Raw genomic sequence first — 10,039 nt, forward strand, 5'->3', positions numbered from 1 at the left:
CCCGTCTTGAGCCCTTGCCCACTGTTGCAAAGGGCCACCGTCTGCCACCACTGCCTGACTTTCACCTTCCACTCCGACCTACTCCCACTGCACCCGCCGCCAAGAAGCGGCGACTTGAGACCGGAGAGGGGTCTACACCTTCAGGGAGTGCCCAGCCTTCCACGACTACTCCCGATCCGACCCCTACTCCCACTACTACTACCACTCCTACTCCCGCTCCCACTGACCAGACACAGACTGAGCCGGTCTTACCGGCTACTTTTGTACCACCTCCTCCCTTTGTGGCGTCCGCGGTCCTGGACCAAGGGGGCACAGTTTACGGTTTGTTGCTTGAGGTTGTAGCGCGTCAGGCTCGTATGGAGAGGGACATGGCTCTTGCCTTACACCCTCTGTACGAGTACCACTTGCGGCGACACAGACCGATCCCGGAGGGTTGGCCACACCCTTCCTTCTACAGGTACCCACCTGAGGGGTACTCGGAGTCGGCTGACGAGGAGGAGGACGAGGACCCAGAGGTGGCAGTGGAGAGAGCTCGTGTTGAGGAGCGGAGGAGGAGAGATGAGGAGAGAAACCCGGAGTACCGGTTGGTGGAGGAGATCCGTGACAGCAGTGACGACGACGACGAGTAGCTACTGGTCTACTCACTTCCCCAGTTTTCTGGCTGGTTTGGGGAAGTTCGTATTTTGTATGTATCTTCTTACTCTTTTATTTTGTCTCCTTTTATTTATTGTTTTTTATTTCCTTTTGGTTGTATACTCCCGTTCCCCCGTATATATCTGCTGGTGTATGCTGGAGGACAACGAGGGCGTTGTCCGTTTTGGTTTGGGGAGGGGTATTGCATCCTTTTGAGTCTGCATTTGCATTTGTTTTTGCATTTACGTTTATTTTTCAGCTTTGCATTTTTGTTTATTTTCAATTAAAAATCAAAAAATCAAAAAAAAAAATTAGAAAAATTTCAAAAATCAAAACAATTTCACGTTTATTTTTGCATATAGGTTGAGTCGGAACGGTAGATTTCCATGATGACAATGCACTATAACTTGTCATTTTACTTGAGCCTTGCACTTTATTGATAGTTATTAGCTTGGTCATACGCATAGTCTACGAGTTTCTGTTCAAATATAGCTGTCTGTTTAGACTTGACCTGATAAATTGGCAAACTACTTAAAAATTCTGAGATATTAGAGCCCATAACTGGTGACATTCATGACCAGTTCATTAGGAATTTTGAGTAGTACTCCTTGCATAGCATGTTCGTCTATTTTGCACATTTATGACATTCAATTTCTCGTCAAATGCACATATTCGGGTTTGTGGTTGGTGTCACATGCAGGGAGGTGCTTGCAAATTTTCCTTTCCTTATATTTTTCACCCATTTAGCTCCACATTAGCCAAATTTGCCTTTCTGACCCATCAACTACATCCCAAACTAAGCCTGCCTAGTCAAGCTAGTGAGTATGTTCTTTTGTGGTATGATCTTCCATTGCATTTTGGCCCGTATTTTTTGTTTGGAGTTGGTGTAAGTATAGAGGAAGGAGGGAAAGAAAGAAAAAAAGTATTAAAAAAAAAAAAAGCTGAATGACGTGAACAGGAGAAAAAGAAAAGGAAGTTTGAAAAAGAAAAAAAAGTCGTTTGTTTCAGTTAGTTATTTCAGACGGTGTTTAAAAAAGGGAAGTTTGTGACCGTCTGACTCCTCCGTTCTATCCCATATTTTTGAGGAGATTGTGTTTTGAGTCTAGTGAGTTCTGTGCCAAATGAAGGGCACTTGTTCTTAGTTTTTCAGTCAGTTGAGATTCGGATGGTTTCATTATGGTCCTGTTAGGAACTAGCTTGACGCTTTTACCTCCACATTTCCATAACATGTTTTGCCTTTTCTCACCTGAACCTCACTATTCCCATATTATTTGTAAGCCCTCGGCTGTGACGGACATTATTGGTTGGAGTGTGTGCATTAGTACTTGAATTGTCTTTCATTTTTGTTGCATGCATGCTATGTAGGTTGCAGTTAGGTGAGTGACTGTCTTTTCTTCTCTCTTTTACATATAACATTCACCCTTTGCTTCATGAGAGAAGAGTGACCACGAGAGAGTCCGATTTTGTTGGTCTTGCAAGGTCGATAGGTTGGCTATATTTTCAAATGACTTAGAACTCGTTTGCGTATTGACTGCTTAGCCTTAACTGTTAGTTTTTGTTGCATTAAATTGGTTCAAGTAGACAAGTTAAGCTAGCTCTGAGTTATCATTTCCGTTCCATTAGGTTGTGTATAGTTTTGAGTTTACTCGAGGGCGAGTAAAGGTTTGGTTTGGGGAGATTTGATACGTGCCTAATGTATAGTCTTTTTAGCCTATTTTAGCACGTATTTCTATGCATTTTTATACTGTTTTTATGGTATTTTGCCCCAAATTGGCTACTTTGGTTCGTTTTGTCCATTTTGTAGAAATGGACGCGAAAGTAGTGGAATCGTACCCTTTTTCGTCCTTTTTGCATGCATTTAGAGGAGACGGGATTTTCCAGAGTGAGATACGGTGTTTGGAAGCGTCATGGCACGGATTACGAGGCATTCAGGCGCGGACTTGAGCTGAAATGAAGTCAAAGTACTCGATCGAGCTGTTTTACCACTCGATCGAGTGGTTTCTACATCCCAGAATGGTCGATCGAGCACTTTATACTCGATCCTTAACTTGCAGAAAGACCATCTACTCGATCGAGTAACTTTCTGGTCGATCGAGTAGATTTGGTTGAGGTTTTGCTCGATCGAGTGGTTTTAATCCACTCGATCGAGTGGTTTCGCTGATCATGGGCTTTAAACAGCCCGTGTGTTATTTATTTTCGTTAAACTCATTTACTTTGCTATTTAAACCTACATTAGTTAGGTTATTAGCATCAGTTTTTACTTACTACACACATCATACGTTACTTTTACTGCTGCTACTTTATTCTTCTATTAATTCCGGATCTATTTCTACTGTAACTTCTTTCCCTTCTTTTCCCTCTTTATTTTATGTTAATGTTTATTATTCTTTTCCTTGTTCTTATTGTTTATTCAATTATGTCTAGCTAAATTCCTCTGCTAGGACTAGGTGATTCATTAGACTAATGTTAGTTCCTAATTAGGTTATTAGATCTGTCGTTGTAGTTGTAGTCTTTGTTGTTAATCGCTGCTTTAATTGTATCCTGCTAGTTGAGTCGACACAATTAGCCTTTTAATTTAGGTAAACCTTGATCTGGACCGAAAGGTTGGAAGGGGTGAGACCTGTAGTGATCAATAGGATGCTTTAGTGAGGGCGAAAGTTAAGCTAATAGCATTTTAGGGCGAATTGAGACTGAAAGGAGATATTCGTTGCCCCTTAGACCAACACATCGACTATCTGTGACCTTAGCTGTGACTGACTAACGTTTATTGTTGACCCGAAATTCTAGTTCCTTTCTCTTTATTGTTAATTTCCTCTATTTTTTTCTCTCTTTCCTTAGTCTCTTAATAGTTTTAGTAAAATAATTTAAACCCCCATTTCTGTGACATTCTGACAGACTGAGTTAAACAGATAATTAGCAAAATAGCCTCCCTGTGGAGATCGACCCTACTTACCGCTGACTTCTGTTAGTAGTACTTAGGTATTTATTTTTGGTACATAACGACCGTATCACATCTTTCGAGTCTCAACTACAGTCCAAAATAAAACCGCCTTTAGCCTAGTACTCGGTTCGGACGATGACAAGGTCTTGGTTCCGCTCTCCAAATCATCAAAACTCGAGAAGGGAACTCAAACAAGCAAACGAAGGCAAAGATGTCCGGAGAAGATAATCAATTCGTGTTCCCCAGCCAAGCAGATCTTCTACCTCAGGGATTTGATACGTGTTGTCACCCTCTTTTGGCTAAGGAGTTGCACTTACATTAGCAAAATCTATCAAAGTAACCCCCGTGGCGTGTCGCTACTGAGTTTGTGTCGCATCCACGACCGCCTATTTGTCAGTCTGTCAGTATGCATACATGTGCGTCAATGTCGTAACGGTCACGTGTCTCCAATCTATCAAATCAAGAATATATGAGAAACAAATTCCAACTCTTAACAGTTTTTAAGCTTCACAACTTCCAAAACTCTTATCTCCCCTTACGCGAGATATTACATGCTAATTGCTCACATGCTTATGTGCTTACGTGCTTATATGCTCGCATTCAACGTGCTTGTCTATGCGACTGCGGATTTGTGTGGACACTAACCATGCATGTAATCTTGAGAAGACAAACTCACTCCAACTGAGTAATGGGTTCTTCCCAACAAACGGCGACCCGTCAAGTCCAAGGGCTTTACCCTTGTCAATTAATGGCGTATGCTACCTCCCAACGAGCAGCAACACAAATCTCCGGCGAGTCCTGAGAAGTTTCTAACTCCCCAGCGAGTGCCGATTTTCAAATGGAAGTCACACATGCTATTTTCCACAGTCGATCATTCGACCATAGATGGCTGGCGAGACTTACAACGCATATGGCTGGCGAGCCTTTGTCCGCAAACAATATACAACTCAAGGACGTTTCCCGAAGATGCCTCGGGTACAACTCCTTTTCACAAGCTGGCGAGCCTTTGTCCGCAAACAAGGTACAACTCAAGGACGTATCCCGAAGATGCCTCTTGTACGACTCCTTATCACAGCTGGCGAGCCTTTGCATGCACACAAGATACGACACAAGAACATATCCCGAAGATGCCTCAGGTATGACTCCTTCCTATGGCTGGCGAGCCTCAAAACGCACCGCCTTCAACACCGGCTGGCGAGCCTTTGCGCGCAAAAGATTCAAGGACGTATCCGGAAGATGCCTCAGGTATGATTCTTTCTTTTGGCTGGCGAGCCTTTATACGTAGTCTAATAGACTTTAAACAACCCGAATCGAAAGTCGACAGACTCTAAACTATTCCCGACGGTAGGTCCTTGACTCGAATCCCCGAGTCGCCTCGACGTCGCCCTTCCCGACGACAGGTCCTTGGCTCAAACCCTTTTAAGTCGCCTTGACATCGCAATGGTCTTCAGGTTGTAATCTTCGACTGACCTGGAGATCATACTTTGACTTCCTCCCTGTCCAAGCCTCAGTCAAAGTGGGGGCTCTGTAGATACTCAGTATCTGCACCTTCCAAAAACCACCCGATGATGATCGGTCTATAACGTGTTTTTGATATGCGTGCGTGGATTGGCTATACATGAGACATTTTAATGTACTAATCGGATATGAAAAATGATTTCAAAAGTTTTCTAACTTCATTTGCATTAAAATAACACTATTTAGAGTTAAAACCGTCTTCGGACACAAAACCGACTCAGAAACCCGCAACTCGAGTCAACCTGAGTCAATCCGAGTCAACCCAAATGTCGTATGTCAAAAATAATGCCATGAATGTCTTTATCATGTCATTTCCATTAAAATGACCCTAACTAGAGTCAAAACCGCCTTTGGACCCAAAACCGACTCAGAAACCCGCAACTCGAGTCAACCCAAATCAAACCGAGTCAAACCAAATCTCGAATGTCGAAAATAATGCCATGAATGTTTTCATCATGTCATTTCCATTAAAATGACCCTAATTAGAGTCAAAACCGACACCGGGCCAAAAACCGACTCGAAATTCAAATCCCGACTCACACGGGTCAAACCCGAGTCAAGCACACAAAACATCTACCTCAAGTAACACCTAAAATCATCTTATTAGATGCCCATATTGTTACACAACATCCTATTTGATTGCCACAAATCAAACCAACCAAACAATGGATGGAGAATTGGCCACGTCCAAATTGAAAAGGACAGGGCACCCCATTGCATAGCAGGCTTGCTCGCGCCTCAATGGGGTGTCTGCTTAGCCTCCAAGCAAACTCAACCGACCTACCATCCCACATTTCTCTATAAATACCCACCATCATGTTGGGGTTGGTGTCCTTAACAGTTAGTGCAAGGACTTATAAACCTCTAAAAGGATCAAAGGGTATACTTTGTATTATAATCAGTTGATCCACGTTTATCAATAACGGTTGGCTTGCTAGATAAGTTTGACGTTATTGTCATACAGATGGCGGTGATCAACTGGTCCCTAAAAGTCACACCTATAGGATACGTCTTGAGTGATGTGACGGTATGAAAATACAGTCATATAGATGCCAAATTTGACTAACCAGTTAGTCTGAGTTATTTGACTAATAATTAGTCAAAAATGTGATGTTGAGATATCATATTTAATACGGATTAAATATCATGAGCTAAAGGCGAATTAACCAGTTAATTCGTAAAATTAAATATAAGCGTTTTATATTTAATTAAATGTGTATTGAATATAATTATACAATACTGTTTTGTCGGACATGTATTAATAATTCAACTAACCCGTATTATTAGTTGATGCCTTAATTTCCGATAACCGATAACAGTTTATAATGAAACCGCGTCGTATACATTTAGTAAGCTGTGGACCGGACCGCAAGTTTAAGTGAAGAGAAAATGAAAAGCCCATTTCTCCTCACTCACTTGGTTTGGCCGGTTTTGGGGAGAACAAAAGGAGAGCTCTCTCCTCACTTCTAACCTAATCTCATTTTGCTAAAAGAAATTAGGGTTTTGGGAATTGTGCCTCTCAGAACTCGGATCTCACATCCAACACAACTCACAAAACTATCCTCTCAATATTGCAAAGGCAATTAGAGGAATTGATCTAGCACAAGGGCATTACTCGGACTATCTTGGGTGCATCGTTTAGGAGGAGATTTGCTTTAATCTCTCATTGCCTTTTGCACTAGGACCGAAGGTTATTTCTACATCTTTATCGTTTTCATCATGTTTTTGTTTTATGACTATAAACTACATATAAATTTTACGTTATAATCCTTAATTCGATGGGTAGTATACGGATATTAACCTTCAAGTGGTATCAGAGCGAGGCCACGTAAATTTTTATATGTGTTTTTCATCAAACGATTGTTGAAACGATGGATTTTGTTCAAAAAATGGTCTCGGCAGCCTCTTTTGTGTCACGGCTCATTTTTTTTGGCTCGGCAATATCAGTTTGTTGCTGCGTTTTTTTTGTGTTGGGATCCGTGTCTAGTTTACACGGATGTGTTTTTGTCCTGTTTTAATTTTTGATCTTTGCATATTGTCTATGTAATCGATATTCATCGCTATATGTTAAAGATCGGTTAAAATCATTGCATCAAATTTTGTGTGGCAAATTTTTTTCCTCGAAATTTCTGGAAAACCGTGCCTCATGTATCACGGCCTGTTTTTTTTTCAGTTTTTGCATTAATTTGCGTGCCACACAATTTTGTTAGATCGTTCGATCTCTTGTTTTGTGTTGTTCTTAGCGAATTGTTGTTTTAATCGATAATTACAACAAGATGTGAAGAACATGTCAATTGTACTTTTGTTTTGATCCGGATTAGAATAAATTGCAATTGAGGTTTTACAAATCGTTTTGTTGTTTGATCACTTGTTTGATCACGTTTTAGCCGTGTAAAATTTTCTTTTTTTGGCTAAAAGACCCTCTCGGCATTTCTGCCGGTTTTAAAAAAAAAAAAAAAAAAAAAAAAAAAAAAAAAATTTTTTTTTGGCCCCTGGTACTGTTCACGTGAACAGTACAGAAGAAAAATTTTTCTGTTTTTTTCTTTCGGCCTTTTTAATGCATAAAACGGTTTTTTTATGCTCTCGCTTGATTAGTGAAACGGTTCACCCACGAAAAATAAAGTTACACTAACATGATTTATTGTAACGGATTATATCGAATTAAAATTAAGTTGATGAAGCGGTTTTGTCACATAATTTTAATTATCTTTGGTGGTTTGGATAAATTAAACATAATTACGGAATTATGTCACGAATTAATTTATTTTAGTTGATGCATTTTATTTATCGTTCTTTTTATATTTTGAATGTTTTGAATGCCTTTTAATTACGTATTTAATTATTTTGCAAACAGTTGTAACTTAGTGTGGCCTTAGTAGAACGTGTTACCGTAATGATGGAACACGGTCTTGGTTGTATTTTGAGATCTCGTATCTCCATTTTATTTCTTTTAATTACAGTTTTTTATTTAGAATGTAAATAGGTTTATATTTGTAAATTTTAAATTGTAATTCTTGAGAAGACTAAAGATGGAGACCGGATGCTCACTCCCGCTACATGGATCAAGATGGAACACCAAGACAAGCTTTTCGGGTCCAACGGTGGATTCCAAAGTTGTATATTGTTTTTTTTTACTAGGATAGGCCACACTAGGAATTTTATTTACGTATCGCATTCAATTTATTTATTTTATTGTAACGATAGCTTGCATCATATTCCGCCTAAAACCAAACCACCTAATTATTGCATGAAAACTGACACATATAGAGGTCACGAGTTAGTTTTCATTGACATTCGTATGTCACACGATCATGCTAAGCCATCACCTAAATTGATTCATTCACGCAGACGCTAGTTTTTCGTTCACTTAAAATGAATTATAATTAAGTTGATGGGATCTTCCTCGTATAAACCAAAATTGAGAACGGTCTTTATGGGTCAAACTCCAAGGACTCCCTTCTTCGTCGGTAGGCATACTATGACCCCTTCTACGTTGGGTAAATTGGAACCGATTGACTTATTTTATCTCAACACTATGGTCACTAAATGCGATCCTGTGACTATGGTGGACTATAGATAGGATTTACGGAAATCTATCGACCAAGAGTTCTTAGGGAAGAATTAGCTAAAAGTTGGCTTATCGGTTTACGTAAATTGAGTCTTGGGATCACTTGTATCATTCTTGAGGGAGATCAATTATGCAAGTGGGAGAGTCTACATGTTTAAAATGAATTTTAAAATAGACTTAAATCACCTCGATGAGTTGCTTATTTCGTTTTGTTTTTCTTTCTTTTTCGGTGTAGATCACGTTTTTAAACTGCTAAACAACAAATGGCTGGTTCAAGTGATAACCCAATGCCAAGTGCCACATTGGACCGTGAGTCCTGGCTTCGGATCTTCATGAATCAGATGAATCAGTCTACTCGACTGAAGAATGATGGATCCAACTTCGCGGACTGGGAGGCGGCATTACGGAATCTTTGCCGCCGACGGAAGCTCAAATATCTATTAGAGCCACTCCCGGCAAACCCAGGTCCCACGGCTAGAGTCTTTGAAATCACCAAGTTTAATGATTTGTATGGAAGCGGGTGCGATTAAAAACGTACTCATTTTTGCAATGGAATCCAATTTGCATAAACGCTTCATAGCCCATGGTGCAAACAAGATTTTCACCACGCTCACTAAGGAATTCTCGAAAGCACCGAGAATCGTGACCTATGAGCATACCACTCGCTTCTTTGATGCGAGACTCCAGAAGGGCCAACCGGTTAGCCCACACATTCTCAGCATGATTGAGAATGTCGAGAAACTGGAGACCTTTAACTGTAACATCAGCGAGAATATTGTTATCGACCGTATTCTTCATTCACTCCACGATGGTTATTCGCAATTTAGAGCGAATTACTATATGAATGATTTGAAGAAAACTCCCCATGAACTGCACTCCCTTCTCGTACAGACCGAGAAGGACATGAAGTCCAGTGGGAGCATGAAACAGGATGTTCTCGTTGTATCAAATAAAGGAAAGGGTAAGGGCAAAGCTCGGGCAAACCTAGCGAAGAGGTAAGGCGAAGTTCAAGAAGTCGGGCTCAGGTAAGAGTGGTCCTGGTGAGTCGAGCAACTCATCGTGCACGACAAAGAGCAAGAGTGAAAACATGGAATGCCATCATTGCCACAAGACTGGGCATTGGAGACGCACATGTCCTGTTTATCATGAGGACTTAAAGACAGGTCGTGTTAAACCTGTTGGTATGTCTTCTCTCTCTTCTACTTTTATTCATATGATTGAGATTAACCACGCAAGTTACGGAACTTGGGTACTTGATACTGGTTGTGGTTCTCATCGGTGTAATCATGTGCGGGGGCTCAAACATCGAACCCCTCGTAAAGGGTGAGGTGGACTGCGTGTTGGGAATGGAGCAAGAGTAGTTTGCCATATCCAAGGGG

This window comes from Silene latifolia, chromosome 3, assembly GCF_048544455.1.
Source record: "Silene latifolia isolate original U9 population chromosome 3, ASM4854445v1, whole genome shotgun sequence".
NCBI classification, from domain to species: domain Eukaryota; kingdom Viridiplantae; phylum Streptophyta; class Magnoliopsida; order Caryophyllales; family Caryophyllaceae; genus Silene; species Silene latifolia.